Source organism: Osmerus eperlanus, chromosome 5 (assembly GCF_963692335.1).
Source record: "Osmerus eperlanus chromosome 5, fOsmEpe2.1, whole genome shotgun sequence".
NCBI lineage: Eukaryota > Metazoa > Chordata > Actinopteri > Osmeriformes > Osmeridae > Osmerus > Osmerus eperlanus.
This window is the reverse complement of record NC_085022.1, coordinates 10755984-10771271: the sequence shown is the minus strand read 5'-3', so window position 1 is coordinate 10771271 and position 15288 is coordinate 10755984.

The following is a 15288-nucleotide window of genomic DNA, read 5'->3' as shown; positions in this document are numbered from 1 at the left end:
GCAAATGGTTGCTGAGATATGCTCTTGCGCCTCGTTTGGCGGCTTCGCCATCGCTTTTGATCGTCTCTACCGAACAAACGTTTTTGAAAATTGAAAATCCATCTGATTGCTTTTGTGAAACTGGGTCTAAAGATCATCTTTGCCAAATTTGGTAAACATTGGACAAAAATTGGGGCGTGCAAAAGGTTTTTACACTTTTCCATGAAATCCAAAATGGCGGCCACGTCCAGTCGAATTTTATGAAAAGTTATTAATAGTCAGGCTTGATATCTCACAAGACATCAAGAGACAAAGAAATTACTTTATTAAGGTACACACTTCAACAGTTATTAGCCAAAACACGTTTATGCTTCCGGCCACGCCCCCTTTTAGTCACATGACACAATCTTTGGAGGACATCCTCAGAATAAGGTTCCGAGGCGGCGTACCAAATTTAGTTTCACTGCCTCAAACAACTGCTGAGATATGACTTCACTTCCTGTTTGGTGGCTTTTCTGCTGATTTTGATTGGCTGTCACGGACAAACGGTTGTGGGTATCAAAATGCTCTACCATAACTTTTGTGCGGCTTGGTCTGAAGAGCATATCTGGTAATTTTGAAGAAGATTTGACAAAGATTGCAGGAGGAGTAGGCTTTCAAAGGTTTTTGATAAAACCGGAAATAGCGGAAAATCTATATAACCGGAAATTGACCCCATAGGGTGCGTTGAATTCGGCTTGATCCAGGGAATCCAATGGTACCTCATTTTTGAAAATGGGTCATACGGTTTAAAAGTTGCGTGTGTAAACACAACTCCAACTTTGACCCATTGGTGGCGCTAGAGTGCCCGAGTATGGGACATGAAACTTTGTGAATTGGACCAAGGGACTGTCCCCAATGAGTGTGCCAAATTTCACAACTTTCGGCGAAGCGCTTCTAGGGCCTGCCATAGACACCCAGTCTTAAGAAGTATAATAATAATAAATATAGCTGCAGGCAGCAATGGCGGGTTCCTCCTCAGCATTGCAAACCATTACAAAATTGACATGACACAGACATGTATTTCATACATGTACACAACATTTCAATACAATTGGATCAATGGCTGATTTGAAGTCATTTTTTGAAATTCTTCACAAATTGTCACTGTAGAGAAATATCCATGCTGCCGACATTATGGGTTCTTGAGACTTCTTTGTTCCCCATTGGCAATAAGGCATGCGTACCAACTTTTAGACATTTTGGACTGACAGGGTTAAAATGCCACCCTTTTGAAAGTGACAACTTTGAAGCGTGTTCTGTCAGGCCACCTGTGCTCTGGTCAGGCCCATCATGCAGAGATCCATTCTTTAAAAGCTTTGATTACAACAATAACTTTATGAAAGTCAGAATACACTTTAGTAAAGGACGTGTGTAGTTTATGTACTACTACTGCTTGCTCTGCCCACACACTTTCCCCATCCATGCTGTTTCCCTCTTTGCCAGTGCGGGTGGTGCGGTGGCCGCATGAGGTTTAGGTGTAGTCCAAAAGTTGCCTCCCACAATCAAAACATATTAACCGCAACATTGTTTTCAAACTTTCTCAAAGATGGCTTGAAAACCACAGATATTGACTCTCTTCTTGAGTAGATCTCTTTCCAGAATCTCAGTCAATCCAGAATCAAGATTAGCCTCATAGGCAATTGGTCTGGTCTAGGGCACAGCCCACGTTCAGCTCCTTGCAAGTATAGCCTGTGATAGTAAAATGGCCGACTCTCTGTTCCCATTAAACTACACAGCATGCACACTCAAGGTGACCAACAAGATTATATTAACTAACAAACAATGGCCGGGTTTCCCAGATTCGTTAAGAAGCTCTTAACGCTAAGAGCTTCTTAAGAGCGTTCTAAGAACGCTCTAGAACGCTCTTAGAACGCTCCTAAGAAGCTCTTAGCGTTAAGAGCTTCTTAACGAATCTGGGAAACCCGGCCAATAACATTACAAACATCTAACTGAACGAACACAACAACTGAAATCCCTTGCGTAGCTGTTGTTTTTTTAACATGCCGCACTGCATGCTGGGTACCCAAGAGCGCTGACGCTGATTATCTAGCTGTGCTCCGACTGCGTGATATGACGAGATGCTAGTGGTGCGCTGAGGTCTCAGAGTCTCCTGCCCGAGTTCAAGTTCTGCCCGATTAGCAAGCTATTTTTACTAATGTTTTGTTAGCAATTGAATGGTAATGCAAGCTAGCTAAAAACAATGTTAGTTAGCTTGGCTAAACTGGTTTTCATAGCAACAGAAATCAACAAATCAGATCAGTCGAACTTTATTCAGAAATGGGGGGATGGCGGGAACATTAAAGGTGTAGGTACAGTAAAAGTGAAATGGAACGCGTCTTTCTGCCTTGAAGCTGCGTGCGCATCAACAAGACCCCATCTATATGTAAAGATAACATCCAAGCTAACAATTTCGCCAAATCTGACTGCAGCATTGTATACCATATGTACCGTGTTATGGTTGTTTGAGTTAAACAACTTGCTAAATGAATTAAATGTCAAATCCAACTATAAATGTATAAAAGAGAGTTCCAATCAAATCTGAATTTGTTTTAAACCTAGAGGTTTAAAAGGTTACCTTTGCCTAAACTGACATGCACCAACTCAGTTTCAACAGCCATTTACACATTTAGTCTCTATTTGTTACTCTATTCTTAAGGCATGTTTAACTTAATGTCTGCACCTCTCTGTCACCAACTGTCTCTGCAGTGGGGGCTTCACAGGGTGTCTACAGGTATAAACAAGTTAAATGTAAGACCTTTTAATACCACTTCCAAATGAAATTAAAGACCAAACTTACGATGGAAATACAAATCAAAAGTGGAAATATACAGTCATCTTTCCAAGTAAACACTGATGTCTGTTCAATATGAACAGTATGGTAAAATGACAATAATCGGTTGAGTTTAAGAACATTGACTAAATGTGTGTAATGCGGAAGGATAACACAAAAATGTAATTGCTGTCCTAAATTATACTTATTATTACACTAGGGTGGAAATGGTGGAGCAGAAACTAACAATTCCATGAATCCCATGGAAACAAAGGCAAATGTGTGAGATGTACTGATGTGGAGCACAAATGCTCCAAGAAGCAGTACTTCTCTTGAGTGGTTTTTATTCAGATGAATAATCATTGGATTCAGGTCAAAAGTCTATCACTTGAACTAGTTTCATCACTTAAGACACAAAGTCAGCAGCTTGGCATACTGGCACATGGAAAGGATTAAACATTTAGACTTTCATCAAAGTAATGCTGGCTTGTCCTTTTTCATCAATGTCCTCAAAAAAGCAGGCTGCAGAGCTACTGTGTCTGTGGGGTGACTGTCTCTGGAGGGCTGGCAGGCAGGGGCAAGCAGGGCCTGCAGGCAGGCAGGCAGGCAGGCCAGCTGGATCAAGCCGTTCTGGGGTCAGGGCTGAAGAGAAGCTGTCCAGCTAGAGAGGGGTAGTCCAGCAAGGGGTCTGTGTGGATCTCACCATCCTCGAGTCTGTTGCATCCTCTGTTGAACTCTGTTGAGCAGGCCTCTGCATGACCCTCCAGACCTGTCAAAGTGAAGAAAGGGTCCATGTCAGTTGTGAAAAATTAAGCTTTTCCCATCTACACTTGATACAGACTTCAGTTTTGACTGTGAAATGCAGTGTCATTACTTGAACTTGAATCCAAATGTGTTGACGTCATGGAGACCCATGCAGTCACTCAAAACACAGGTTCGATTCCAGGCTCTGGCAAGAGTATTTACCTCTAAACTGGTCAATATATACACATCTGACAAAAGACCAGCTCGACCTTTGCTTGTAAACAGTGATTCTGACTGTAAGAGACCTTTAAATAGCCTGACTTACCGAAATTGGCAAAACTAGCCTGGCTAACGTAGGTCGCTTTCTCAGGGCATATGACGAATGAAACAGGCTCGCCTTGAAAAAGTCTCCCTGCCGCATAGGCTTATTACAAAGACTTTCACGCCAAAAATCACCATTATGAGCCGACAGGTCTGTGGGGAATTGCTTTTTCTCCTAAAGGCTGCTCTCCTCGACCTTTTTGATGAACAATTCGCCGAGATGCAAAATGACTCACTAATTAAAAACACAGAGGAAAAAAGCTAGAGCTACAGTAGCTACTTTTCGAGTTTGGTTTTCCGTCACTTCAGAATCACGATCTATAAGGTCTAAAAGTGCTAAACCTTCACCATAATTCAAGAGTAGTGTACTTTCACAAACCCAATCATTAATTCTAGCTTAAAATGTGTAAAACCAGGACTTACCGAAAGTGGCTGCCTCCAACACGGCTTTCACGGGAGACGACTTTCACGGGACACGGGAAACAACAATGGCCGCCGAAAAATAATTTGTATTCGTAACAGCGAGCTGCGATTGGAAGCGAAATGAAACAGGGGCTAAAAAACGAGGGTGGGGGCTTGGTCAGCACACATTTTCAAGAAAGCATGCGTGTGTCAAGGGGCTCTGGCCCCTTGTGTGTGAGAGAATGTGGAGCACGCGCGCACAGGAGCAAAGGGAGAGAGGATTTGGGGAAACAGCCCTAGAAATTAGCCAAGCATGCATGTTTCAAATATTCACTAAAAATCGAGTTTTCATGTTACAGTCAACTTTTTCTCAGATTTGTGTACTCAACATTCTCAAGAGTCTTCATATGAACTAGTGATTGAATCAGAGTATCAGTTTTTGGACGGCGGATGTGTAAAGCATTATTTTAGCATTAGCAATAAATTCAATTTGCTTTATATCAATCATTTTTTGAGGTATGAAGTTGCCTTTGCACATGGTAACATGTTGTAGTGTCTTCCACGTGACATACCAAGTTTGGTGTTGATATCTCAAAGATTTGCTGAGATTTGACCAAACGTCCTGTTTGGTTGCTTTGTTGCAGATTTTGATTGGCTCTACCGGACAAACGGTTTTGAAAATCAGAAATCCCTACGATAACTTTTGTGAGGCTCAGTCTGGATATCATCTATGGCAATTTTGAAGAAAATTCGACCAAAAATGTAGGAGGAGTAGGGAAAAAACGCGTTTCCTTAATCTTTATTGTACAGACAAATCCAATATGGTGGCCGTTATAGCTTCTTGAGGCTTTTTTATTCCTCATGAGAAATAAGGCATATGTAATGAATTTCAGAATTTTGGGACTTATGGCCTGCAAATGGCATCAATTTGAAAATTGACATATTGGGGCGTGGCCTGTAGCGCCACCTATTGTCTCACATGGCCCATGTTTGGTATGGTAGTTACTAATGGTCTGCAGTTTCAACATGCCAAATTTCACAACTTTTTACGGTACTGGTCTAGGGGCTGCCATTGACTCCCATGGGTAAAAAATAATAATACCACCAATAACAATAGGGTTCTCCTACCGGAGGAACCCTAATAATAATAATAAAACTAACAATAACAATAGGTTTCCTCCTTACGGAGGAATCCTAATAATAATAATAAAACTAACAATAACAATAGGTTTCCTCCTTACGGAGGAATCCTAATAATAAAACTAACAATAACAATAGGTTTCCTCCTTACGGAGGAATCCTAAATATAGCTGCAAGCAGCAATGGCGGATTCCTCCAAAACATTGCGAACCATTGAAAAATGTATATTCTTCACAAATTGTCACTGTATAGAAAAATCCATGCTGCAGACTTACCAATGGGATACCAAATCTGACCAAATCCAAATATAGCTGCAAGCAGCAATAAGGTGGCCAAGCAGTCAAATGACCCAGAAAACATTTTAGACATCCCCAGAAGAGAGCAACGAGTACACGCAGCAAGTTTGGTGTGAATCCATCAAAGATTTGCTGAGATACGACCCAACTTCCTGTTTGCTGGCTTAACGGCACATTTTGATTGTCTGTACCGGGCAAAGGGTTTTGAAAATTAAAAAACCATGTAATGGGCTTCGATAACTGACAAGAGTCATGCGGGCAACTGGACCACGGTAGAGCTAATGTCTATCTATATGTAAAGATAACATCAACTCTGGAGTTGGGGGTGTGGCTTCTTATCCAACAAATTACACCCCTGAACATATTAATGGCCTACTACAATTGTAAATATCCTTTGGACCTCTTTTGCAATTGGGCCTTGATACTATCTAATGTAAAATCTAATATTTTCTGGCCATTCTGCAGTTTGTGGGGACTTTCCACACCAGCACACTGTTCCTTTCCTGTATTCTGCATTATTACACTTTTTCTTTGAAACTTTCATATAGGCCCATACTATAGCAGTTACGGATATACATAGAGGAAACTCAGGAGAGTGAATTTGAGATAATGGTAGTGGGAGGATGTTGTACCTTTGTGCTTCTCTTTTTTGCCAGTCCTATGAAACATATCTGGGCACCACTGCTTTTGCCTGCTAGTGTTTGCAATGCTGGGAAGAAAACTACAGTTTTTATTTGATTATACGTTGCCCTGGAATAAACGCTGCACCAAAAATGAACATTATGTAATAAATGGCACCCTCGATTAAACGCCTCCCCCCAAAAATCAGAAAACGGTTATTTAATTGGTTTAAATTAAAACACAGTATTTATTACACAAGTAATTCACAAGTGTAGTGTACTATAATTCCCATGAAGCACTGGCAGGCACAAGTGTCTTACTTGCTACAGGTTTATTTGAAGCTTCTTCTCCAAATCCAACGTTAAAACTAAACTCACGCTGTAATGAGAAAATAAAGACCACATTAGCTTAATATGAACATACAATGACATGTGCAGCATGTAAACAACGTTCACCAAAGTAAAATACAGACGCAAAACAACATACTTTGTTTGCTGGATGCTGTAGTGTACACAAGGGAATAGAGGTTTCCTTAGATTTCTAACAACCTCTATAACAACCTTAAACTTATCACTTAGAGTGAATGTGCATAAAGCTCCAGGACCTGACAACATCCCTGGCTGTGTTCTCAAGGCCTGTGCTCCTGATCTGGCAGGGGTGTTCACTGACATCTTTAACCTCTCCCTGTCGCAGTATGTCGTCCCCAATAGCTTCAAGGGGGCCACCATCATCCCAGTCCCTAAGAAACCATAAGTGAGCTGTCTCAATGATTACCGCCCTGTTGTACTCACTTCTGTTGTCAATGCTTTGAGAGGTTAGTCAAAGACCACATTACATCCTGCCTGTCACCTGCATTAGACCTACTCCAGTTTGCATATAGGCCGAACAGGTCTACAGATGATGCTGTAGCTTTGGCCTTGAACACTGCTCTCTTTCACTTGGATCAGAACAACATATACGTGCGGATGCTCTTCATCGACTTCAGCTCCGTTTTCAACACCATAGTACCATCAAGGCTCATCATAAAACTACAGGACCGGAACATCAGTCCTTCCATGTGCAGCTGGATAGGACACAGGCAGTACGGCTAGGTAACATCACCCCACCAGTCTAACACTCAGCACTTGTGCCCCACAGAGTTGTGTGTTAAGCCCACTGTTGTACTCTCTGTTCACCTATGGTGTGCAGCCACAAACAGCTCCAACACTATCATTATGTTTGCTGATGACACCACCATTGTCGGCTGCATCAAGAATGGTGATGAGTCTGCCTACAGAGCAGAGGTGGCAACAATGACATCCTGGTGTCAGCATAACAGCCTGTTGCTCAATGTAGCAAAAACCAAGGAGTTGATAGTAGACTACAGGCGGCTGCAGGGAGAACATGCACCCATTCACATCGAGGGCACAGCTGTGGAGAGTCAAAAGTTTCAGATTTTTTGGTATCAACATCAGTGAGGATCTGAGCTGGACCACCATATTGGTGTGGTTACAAGGACAGCGAAACAGAGGCTCTTTTTTCAGCGGCGACTGTGGAAATTTGGCATGGACTGCACTATACTGACCAATTTTTACCGGTGCACCATTGAGAGCATACTGACTGGTGGCATTACAACATGGTTTGGCAACAGCACTGCCCAGGACAGGAAGACACTACAAAGAGTGGTCAAATCTGCACAGCGTATTACAAGGACTGCATTACCATCCATTCAGGACCTTTACAGCCAGCGGTGCAGGAGAAAGGCCAAGTGGATCATTTCTGACCCTAGTCATCCCTGCCACAGTCTTTTCTCCCTCCTGCCTTCTGGAAGGCGATACAAGAGTATAAGGTCCTGTACCAGCAGATACAGGGATAGTTTTCTCACACATGCCATCAGGATGCTGAACTGTCCTTGAAATATCTTTTTGCACTACAATTTTTCTTATTTTTTCTACCCTTTTTCCCCATTCTTTAGTATTGAATTTTTTTATTCTGCAAGTTGAACGGACATTGAGCACAAAGAATTTCATTACTTATAAATGCTGTTTATGAGTATATGATAATAAACTTGAACTTGAAACTTATCAGAGCTTTAAATTGTCTGTGCTTCGCTTGCTGTTAGGTTGTCGACTCTCTCACTCATGAGCGTCCCAAAAGGCCTTCAAAATAAAGTCACGTAATAATTCTGAATACAATTATATAATTCTAAATTAAGACATTGCTTGAAAAAAAATTATACATTATTATAATGCAATTGCGACAATTGCATTCAGGCCTATAGATAGTTACACATATTGTATACAATATGGCGAGGTAGCTGACTTAACCATTCCTGAATGTGCTTTTCATCAACACCAAGTTTGCGTGCTATAGATCTGTTGCTGGTGGTGAGTGCTTTCTGCACAGGTTTCTGTTTGAAAGCTAAAGTGTAAGAATGTTACAGCATGCTGCGTCAGATTTGTACACAAAGTAGAGACACGCGCGGCATACATTTTACACTGGGCTTTTGTTTGACTTCCTTGTCTATTCTGTGTTTGTCTATGGCTGCACTGCAGCTACAATTCACTGAATCTCTCTTACCAATTAAACGTTGCCCTTGAATGAACGCCACCCTCGAATAAACGCTGCACCACTAACTGCTCTATTAAAAGGGTTCACTATGAAGCAAACCATTCTAACAAAATAATAAAAACATTTACAATGATTTCAACAAGAAGTCTCTCTGACTTGACAACTCTCTAAACAAGCAACTTTCCAAAGCAATCTCTGAAACAGCTGACCAGTGTGGTAATTTTATGTTGACAACTAAACCGCTGATTGGAAGTGCGCGGCTGATTGCCAATCACGAGATAGGGAGACTGATAGCCAACCGCCAACAAACGCTGACTAGACCATACCTGCATGCAGCGAATAGAAAGAAAGAGGGGAGAAAAGAAAAAACACACAACCACAACTATACAGACTGAATTAGGACATTTTAAACATGGGTCCGTAACAAAGACGTTGTTAAAAATGCTCATTCACATTCATTTTTCTCAATTAATCTTATCACTTAAACACACTGGTTTAGCATTTTTTCCCACAAGGAAGTCTAACCTCAACAGTGGATCCTTGGTCCCTGGATCTCTTGCTGGAACATGGCATCTAAAAAACACATAGAAAAACCATCAAAAACTATGAAATGTAACATACCACACTACTGCTTAACAATTTCATAGTCTTACATTATCATAACTTCATACTCAACAGTTCTAGTATACAGACCTTTAAGAAAATATTGAAAGGGTTAGGATTCTCAAAACACCAATCTCTGTACTTAAAAAAAATATTTAGACATCCATTATTTACCTTTATTCAATTTACACTGTCTACATTCAAATTTAAGTCTGTAAAATGTAAACATAGAGAAACGGACTCGACTATAAATACAAATTAAGACCAATTGAGAACAATTTATCTTGCAAATGGTTTTTACTTTAAATTCATGTTTCACCAAAAGAATCATCACAGTTTAACACAAATAACCAAACCTTACTGTTAAAATACTGCCAAGCCACTGACTCACATTAGAAAATTAAAACAAATAAACATAGCCTAGAAGATGTACCTGTAGGTCAATTACATAATCAAGAGCATGGAGTAGGAATGGATGGATGACAAAATACCCCGCCGAGCCCAATCCATTAAATATTTCCTACCCATAAGTTAATTTCCTGAAATGCAATAATTCACCAACATTTTGACAATTTCATGCTCCAAACTTTGTGGGAACAGTTTGGAGGTGGCCCCTTCCTGTTCTAACATGACTGTGCAACAGTGCACAAAGCAAGGCCCATAAACACATGGATGAGCGAGATTGGTGTGGACGAACTTGAGTGGCCTGCACACAGTCCTGACCTCAACCCAATACAACACCTTTGGGATGAATTAGAGCAGGGACTGCGAGCCAAACCTTCTTGTTCCACATCAATGTTGGACCTCACAAATGCACTTCTGGAAGAATGGTAAAACATTTCCATAAACCTCTTAAACCTTGTGGAAAGCCTTCCTAGACGAGTTGAAACTATTATAGCTACAAAGGGTGGTCCGACATCATATCCTATGGTTTAAGAATGAGATGTCACTCACGTTCATGAGCGTGTAAAGGCAACCGAGCGAATACTTTGGCAATTTAGAGTATAAAATTGATACAAATATAAAATGTTATCAAGAGATGGGAAATCGTGCAGCATAGTACAACATGCCGATTACAAACGTATTGTAGCTCTATAGGCTTTCAATGGAACTCCTAAACGATCAAACCATGAACCCAAACAAAGCTAGCAAGCAAAACAACCATGGTACCATTGCTACTTGTTTAATGCTAGGTAGCTCTATCTGTGCAGCAAACTAGGCTACCTAGCTACAGTTTGGAAAAGAATAACTTACGATGTGAAGACCGTAGAAATAGAACAACCCAACCGCATAGTTACGCACAGTATACAAATTTCAAACGCGTCTCACAGAAGCAAGTATAATGTTAAAGATTGTACGGCTTGCTAGCCTGTAATACTGCCTGTACAAAGAGAAATCCTTAGCTCAGCTAGCCTAGATAGATTAGCTGCTATCCTGTTTACAACAGTATAAAAGTCTTCAAGTTATCATACGAATACAAACGCTAAAATACATGTTTTGTACTGCCGTTGTAGGCTCTTATTACTCACTGTCAAATGTAACAATGAAAATCTCTGAGGGCTGCAGGAGTCTCGTCAGTCGTTGTCTTCAAGTCTTCTCCAACTATAAAATGGCCTTCTTCTTGTGCCGTACCAAGCTCGCGCGTGTGTCAAGGGGCTCTGGCCCCTTTTGTGTGTGAGAATGTGGAGCACGCGCGCACAGGAGCAAAGGGAGAGAGGATTTGGGGAAACAGCCCTAGAAATTAGCCAAGCATGCATGTTTCAAATATTCACTAAAAATCGAGTTTTCATGTTACAGTCAACTTTTTCTCAGATTTGTGTACTCAACATTCTCAAGAGTCTTCATATGAACTAGTGATTGAATCAGAGTATCAGTTTTTGGACGGCGGATGTGTAAAGCATTATTTTAGCATTAGCAATAAATTCAATTTGCTTTATATCAATCATTTTTTGAGGTATGAAGTTGCCTTTGCACATGGTAACATGTTGTAGTGTCTTCCACGTGACATACCAAGTTTGGTGTTGATATCTCAAAGATTTGCTGAGATTTGACCAAACGTCCTGTTTGGTTGCTTTGTTGCAGATTTTGATTGGCTCTACCGGACAAACGGTTTTGAAAATCAGAAATCCCTACGATAACTTTTGTGAGGCTCAGTCTGGATATCATCTATGGCAATTTTGAAGAAAATTCGACCAAAAATGTAGGAGGAGTAGGGAAAAAACGTGTTTCCTTAATCTTTATTGTACAGAAAAATCCAATATGGCGGCCGTTATAGCTTCTTGAGGCTTTTTTATTCCTCATGAGAAATAAGGCATATGTAATGAATTTCAGAATTTTGGGACTTATGGCCTGCAAATGGCATCAATTTGAAAATTGACATATTGGGGCGTGGCCTGTAGCGCCACCTATTGTCTCACACGGCCCATGTTTGGTATGGTAGTTACTAATGGTCTGCAGTTTCAACATGCCAAATTTCACAACTTTTTACGGTACTGGTCTAGGGGCTGCCATTGACTCCCATGGGTAAAAAATAATAATACCACCAATAACAATAGGGTTCTCCTACCGGAGGAACCCTAATAATAATACTAACAAATATAGCTGCAGGCAGCAATGGCGGGTTCCTCCTCAGCATTGCAAACCATTACAAAATTGACATGACACAGACATGTATTTCATACATGTACACAACATTTCAATACAATTGGATCAATGGCTGATTTGAAGTCATTTTTTGAAATTCTTCACAAATTGTCACTGTAGAGAAATATCCATGCTGCCGACATTATGGGTTCTTGAGACTTCTTTGTTCCCCATTGGCAATAAGGCATGCGTACCAACTTTTAGACATTTTGGACTGACAGGGTTAAAATGCCACCCTTTTGAAAGTGACAACTTTGAAGCGTGTTCTGTCAGGCCACCTGTGCTCTGGTCAGGCCCATCATGCAGAGATCCATTCTTTAAAAGCTTTGATTACAACAATAACTTTATGAAAGTCAGAATACACTTTAGTAAAGGACGTGTGTAGTCTATGTACTACTACTGCTTGCTCTGCCCACACACTTTCCCCATCCATGCTGTTTCCCTCTTTGCCAGTGCGGGTGGTGCGGTGGCCGCATGAGGTTTAGGTGTAGTCCAAAAGTTGCCTCCCACAATCAAAACATATTAACCGCAACATTGTTTTCAAACTTTCTCAAAGATGGCTTGAAAACCACAGATATTGACTCTCTTCTTGAGTAGATCTCTTTCCAGAATCTCAGTCAATCCAGAATCAAGATTAGCCTCATAGGCAATTGGTCTGGTCTAGGGCACAGCCCACGTTCAGCTCCTTGCAAGTATAGCCTGTGATAGTAAAATGGCCGACTCTCTGTTCCCATTAAACTACACAGCATGCACACTCAAGGTGACCAACAAGATTATATTAACTAACAAACAATGGCCGGGTTTCCCAGATTCGTTAAGAAGCTCTTAACGCTAAGAGCTTCTTAGGAGCGTTCTAAGAGCGTTCTAGAGCGTTCTTAGAACGCTCTTAAGAAGCTCTTAGCGTTAAGAGCTTCTTAACGAATCTGGGAAACCCGGCCAATAACATTACAAACATCTAACTGAACGAACACAACAACTGAAATCCCTTGCGTAGCTGTTGTTTTTTTAACATGCCGCACTGCATGCTGGGTACCCAAGAGCGCTGACGCTGATTATCTAGCTGTGCTCCGACTGCGTGATATGACGAGATGCTAGTGGTGCGCTGAGGTCTCAGAGTCTCCTGCCCGAGTTCAAGTTCTGCCCGATTAGCAAGCTATTTTTACTAATGTTTTGTTAGCAATTGAATGGTAATGCAAGCTAGCTAAAAACAATGTTAGTTAGCTTGGCTAAACTGGTTTTCATAGCAACAGAAATCAACAAATCAGATCAGTCGAACTTTATTCAGAAATGGGGGGATGGCGGGAACATTAAAGGTGTAGGTACAGTAAAAGTGAAATGGAACGCGTCTTTCTGCCTTGAAGCTGCGTGCGCATCAACAAGACCCCATCTATATGTAAAGATAACATCCAAGCTAACAATTTCGCCAAATCTGACTGCAGCATTGTATACCATATGTACCGTGTTATGGTTGTTTGAGTTAAACAACTTGCTAAATGAATTAAATGTCAAATCCAACTATAAATGTATAAAAGAGAGTTCCAATCAAATCTGAATTTGTTTTAAACCTAGAGGTTTAAAAGGTTACCTTTGCCTAAACTGACATGCACCAACTCAGTTTCAACAGCCATTTACACATTTAGTCTCTATTTGTTACTCTATTCTTAAGGCATGTTTAACTTAATGTCTGCACCTCTCTGTCACCAACTGTCTCTGCAGTGGGGGCTTCACAGGGTGTCTACAGGTATAAACAAGTTAAATGTAAGACCTTTTAATACCACTTCCAAATGAAATTAAAGACCAAACTTACGATGGAAATACAAATCAAAAGTGGAAATATACAGTCATCTTTCCAAGTAAACACTGATGTCTGTTCAATATGAACAGTATGGTAAAATGACAATAATCGGTTGAGTTTAAGAACATTGACTAAATGTGTGTAATGCGGAAGGATAACACAAAAATGTAATTGCTGTCCTAAATTATACTTATTATTACACTAGGGTGGAAATGGTGGAGCAGAAACTAACAATTCCATGAATCCCATGGAAACAAAGGCAAATGTGTGAGATGTACTGATGTGGAGCACAAATGCTCCAAGAAGCAGTACTTCTCTTGAGTGGTTTTTATTCAGATGAATAATCATTGGATTCAGGTCAAAAGTCTATCACTTGAACTAGTTTCATCACTTAAGACACAAAGTCAGCAGCTTGGCATACTGGCACATGGAAAGGATTAAACATTTAGACTTTCATCAAAGTAATGCTGGCTTGTCCTTTTTCATCAATGTCCTCAAAAAAGCAGGCTGCAGAGCTACTGTGTCTGTGGGGTGACTGTCTCTGGAGGGCTGGCAGGCAGGGGCAAGCAGGGCCTGCAGGCAGGCAGGCAGGCAGGCCAGCTGGATCAAGCTGTTCTGGGGTCAGGGCTGAAGAGAAGCTGTCCAGCTAGAGAGGGGTAGTCCAGCAAGGGGTCTGTGTGGATCTCACCATCCTCGAGTCTGTTGCATCCTCTGTTGAACTCTGTTGAGCAGGCCTCTGCATGACCCTCCAGACCTGTCAAAGTGAAGAAAGGGTCCATGTCAGTTGTGAAAAATGAAGCTTTTCCCATCTACACTTGATACAGACTTCAGTTTTGACTGTGAAATGCAGTGTCATTACTTGAACTTGAATCCAAATGTGTTGACGTCATGGAGACCCATGCAGTCACTCAAAACACAGGTTCGATTCCAGGCTCTGGCAAGAGTATTTACCTCTAAACTGGTCAATATATACACATCTGACAAAAGACCAGCTCGACCTTTGCTTGTAAACAGTGATTCTGACTGTAAGAGACCTTTAAATAGCCTGACTTACCGAAATTGGCAAAACTAGCCTGGCTAACGTAGGTCGCTTTCTCAGGGCATATGACGAATGAAACAGGCTCGCCTTGAAAAAGTCTCCCTGCCGCATAGGCTTATTACAAAGACTTTCACGCCAAAAATCACCATTATGAGCCGACAGGTCTGTGGGGAATTGCTTTTTCTCCTAAAGGCTGCTCTCCTCGACCTTTTTGATGAACAATTCGCCGAGATGCAAAATGACTCACTAATTAAAAACACAGAGGAAAAAAGCTAGAGCTACAGTAGCTACTTTTCGAGTTTGGTTTTCCGTCACTTCAGAATCACGATCTATAAAGTCTAAA